The sequence below is a fragment of the Tupaia chinensis genome, unplaced genomic scaffold, assembly GCF_000334495.1.
Source record: "Tupaia chinensis unplaced genomic scaffold, TupChi_1.0 Scaffold000668_1, whole genome shotgun sequence".
Taxonomy (NCBI): Eukaryota; Metazoa; Chordata; class Mammalia; order Scandentia; family Tupaiidae; genus Tupaia; species Tupaia belangeri.
Window position 1 is genome coordinate 284,214 of NW_006160190.1, and position 4,524 is coordinate 288,737.

Sequence of the window (4,524 nt, forward strand, 5' to 3'; positions counted from 1 at the left end):
GAGGTTTTCGCTATAGGGCGCGTGCGCTCGTCAGACAGAGAGAGACATAGAGACAGAAAGCGAGAAATCACCCCCCAGGGGGGATGGTCATACCGCAATCCCTTCTCCCCCATTCTCCTCTTGGGATCTTGGGCACGCACGCACACGCGCCCGGCGTGAGTTTTAAGCCACCCGGTCGGGGACACGAACCGCGGTCGACTACGTGGGAGTCCAGCAACATAGCCATTACGCTAACTGCTGGTTCCCTTAATTGCCTTTTTTTTAGAGAGAGTTTTTTGCTATAGGATATCTATGTTCACTGGAGAGAAAGAGACAGAGAGAAAGTGAGAAATCATCCCAAAGGGGCATGGCCATGCCACAGTCCCTTCTCTTCCATTCTGCTTGGAATTTTGGGCATGCATGCACATGCACCCAGCATGAGTTTTAAGCTGCCGGATTTGGACGCAAACTTAGGTTGACTATGTGGGAGTCCAGTGACGTAACCATTACATCATCTGCTGATCCCCGTTTCTGTGTGTTTATGCATCATTGGTAGAGACAACCTGCTAATGTTTGGGCTGGATCCTGAGATTTGAGTCGTATATGAGTGGGTGACACTGTAGGTTTCACAGAGCAGAGGTGGTTGGCTCTCAAGTGTCCCTAGATTTCTTCTTTTCCAGTCTTGGGATTCCAGCTTGGTAGGTATAAGCCAACGGGTGGCAGAACCAAATGGGATCTGCTGCAGCAAGGTCCCCAGGGCCTTGTGCTCCCATGTGAATTCGGGACATCAAGTCTGCTTTGCAAGGAGTTAATAGAAACCATTCACTAAAGACCCCAAGGGGAGAGTGACCCTAAAGGAAGTGAGCGGGCAGGGAGGTTGGTTGACACAGCCCAGTCCTGCCTTCAGAGAGGTTGACCCCGCCTGGCGGAGGCTGTTTATCCCGCCACTGGGCTGCTCTTGTTTTTTATCCGATCTCCACCTGAATAAACAGATCCGGAACGTCATCTGCAGCCAGGCTGAGAATCTGCCAAAATTCCCCAGGGAACTGGTGATTCACCAGCAGTCTGTAAAAGGGAGCAAGCAAGAGAGAGACCTGCTCGTTCTGACTCTCATTTCCTGTCCAGCAAATAACCCAGGCTGGGCCGATCCTTAAGAGACACCCGTTTCTTCAAGCAAATTATCGATTTATGCACTAGAACAGATGGTTTTGGTTTTCATCTTTAAGAAGATAGATGTAAAGGAGGCCAGTGGAGGGGGCGCCACCCCTTCAGCTGCAGCCCGGTCGGCCACAGCTGTTACTTATTGAGGTCCTGTCTCCACCAAGCGGGGCGCCTCCCGTGTGCCAGGCACCGTGCCCGGGGGCGGGCGAACATCCCGACGCACTACCTGCCCGGAGCTTCCCCTCTGGGGATTTGATCCGCCCTGGGCCTGTCCGGAACCCCTCTATGGTTTATTTAACGCCTCTGTGTGGTGGGCTTGGCGGGTCCCATTTGTACAGATGAGGAAATTGAAGCCAGGGAAGAGGGGGAAGAGGGAAAAATTCCAATCCGACAGGGGGCCTCCCCGCAGGTGTCCATGAGGGTGACCTGGGGAGGCAGGATTCGAACCCCAGGAGAGGGCAGGGTGCTGACCCCGTCGACCCACGGAGCTGGGGGTGGGGACTTGGTTTACTCAGCTCAACAGCAGGGAGTCTGGAGGAGGAGGGGGCGCAGCCATTGAGCGTCAACACCTGTTAGGTGCCTCTGGCTGTGGGGTGGGAGCTGAGACCCAAGTAGGGAAGCCTCTACCTTGAATTGCCCCTTGAGCTTGGAATGACCTGCCATGGCTTATGTGCTGGTAGATGCCAGACTCCGGGTGTGCATCACCTCATCCTCTTGGGACTCCAGGCCAGGCCAGAGGGGCAGCCCACCCTCATGTCTGCCCCCCGCTGTGAGGGACAAGACTCTGGCCTCTAGTGTCCCTTCACGTCCTGCTTCTGAAAGCCGGGCCTGGGCTCCCTGCCCGTTCCTCGTCCCTCGTCCCCCATCGGAGACGTTGGCTGCTTGGATGCTCACTTTCACGGGAGGCTTTGGCATCAGTAGCCGATTCTACCACCTGCCCCTTTGATAGGTGGTCTCCAGCCAGCCCTGGGAATTTCAGGACTGGTTTGAGCCAGGCGCCCCTAGGCTCTGTCACTTACTAGCTATGCCAAAAATTTAAAAAAGTTTTATTTATTTTCAATTTTATGTATTATCATTATTCTTCTACTTTGACCAGAGAGAGACAGACAGAGAGAAAGGAAGAGTGCGAAAGCAAGCCCCCAGGTAATGGACTCGAACCCTGGTCGGCCATGTGGGAGTCCCGCGCCTCAACCACCACGCCACCTGCTGGTCCCTCTATGACAGTTCTGAACTCCCATGTAGCTGACCGTGATTCGCGTCCCGGACCCAGTGGCTTAAAACTCACGCCGGGCGCATGTGCGTGCGCACCCAAGATCCCAAGAGGAGAATGGAGGAGAAGGGATTGCAGCGTGGCCATCCCCCCTGGGGGATGATTTCTCACTTTCTGTCTCTCTGTCTCTTTCTGTCTGGCGAACGCACGTGCCCTATAGCAAAAACCTCTCTAAAACAAACAAAAAAAAAGTGGCACACTGGAGGCAGCAGGTGATGAGCTGGTTAAGGTGCTGAACTCCTTTGTGGCCAACTGTGGTTCCATTCCTGGGCCCAGCAGTTTGAAAATCACACTGGGCATGTGTGCATGTGTGCCCCAAATCCCAGGGCGAGAATGGAGGAGCAGTGTGGCCATCCCCTGGGGGGTGACTTCTCACTCTCCCTCTCACTGTCTCTCCAGCGAGCACAGGCACCCTAAGGCAAAACTCCTTTAAAACAAAAAAGAAAGAAAGAAACCAGCAGATGGCGTAGTGGTTACATCGCTGGCCTCTTGCATGGCCTACTGCAGTTTGAGTCCCGAACTCGGTGACTTAAGGATCACACTGGGCACATGTGCATGCCTGTGTGTCCAAATCCCAGGGAGAGAGTGGAGGAGAAGGGATTCCAGCATGGCTATTCCCCTTGGGTGGGGGTGATGTCTCACTTTCCCTCTTACTGTCTCTCTCTGTCTCTCTCTCCAGCAAGTGCATGCTCCCTAAGGCAAAAATCTCTAAAAAATAAAGGATAATATCATTGTCACTTGATACAAAGTATATCGATACATTATTACCCTGCATTCAGCACTCAAGGCCAGCTCCAGCCATGCTCTGCCCTAGATTTGGAAAAAAAAAAAATTATTTATTCATCTATTTATTTGTTGTGATTTTCATGCCTCTGGGTCTGGGACTTAAACTATTGTCAGCCTCAGGGGAATTCAGCACCTTAATCACCATGCCACTTGCTGGCCCAAGAATATAGAAGATGTAATGCTAAGTGAAAGAAGCCGGACTCTGAAGACACACACTGTATATCCCTGCTCAATCTATACCAAATGTCAGCACTCTATGGCAGGAATCGAAAGATTCAAAGACTTAATAGCAAAGAGGGTAAGTGTAGACACCAGAGACTGTGGAGGGGGGCCCTCAGGGAAAAACACTTAAAAATATGAGAATGTGGGGCCGGCAGGTGGCGAGGCGGTTAAGGGTGCTGGACTCCCACATGGCTGACCATGGTTCGAGTCCTCGATCTGGCAGCTTGTTTTTCTTTCTCACTTTCTCTCTCTCTCTCTCTCTCTCATTCTGTCACTCTCTGGTCAAATTAAAATAAATAAATAAACAGAATAAAGTTCAATAAACATTATAAAAAAAAGAGATGAGAATGTAAGGTTCTTGGGTTGAAAATGATGTGTGTGTTGAGACCAGCAGATGGTGTAATGGCTATGTCACTGGACTCCCACGTAGTCGACTGCAGTTCGAGTCCCGGACCCGGTGGCTTAAACTCACACCAGGCGCGTGTGTGTGTGTGCCCAAGATCCCGAGAGGAGAATGGAGGAGAAGGGATTGCGGTGTGGCCATCCTTCCTGGGGGCTGATTTCCCGCTTTCTCCTCTCTGCCTTTCTGACCAGCACATGCACCCTATAGCAAAAACCTCTCCATAATAATAATAATAATAATAATAATAATAATAAATAATAGAAAATACTTCTTTCTTTCTTTCTTTCTTTTTATTGAAGTCACTGATGGGGCTGGCAAGTGGCGTGGTGGTTAAGGGCACTGGACTCCCACATGGCCGACCACGGTTGAGTCCTGGACCTGGTGGCTTGCTTTCTCACTTTCTTTCTCTCTCTCTAACTCTGTTTCTCTCAAATTAAAATAAATAAGTGAATAAATAAAGTTTAATAAAATAATTCTTAAAAAAGAAAAGTCACTGATTATCTGACTATCCAGAGGGAAGGCAGCTGAGTCTCGATCCCTTTCTTCTGCTCATCCAGTACCTGGGGCACATGTGCACACGCCGGGCATGTCTTCAGGGCAACTGACCCTGGGACTCGAACCACTATTGGTGTGTGGCTTCCAGCTCTGTAGTCCAGTATGCTACCGACGGTGCCCCGGAAGCTGGGCATGTTGTTGGCGGCAA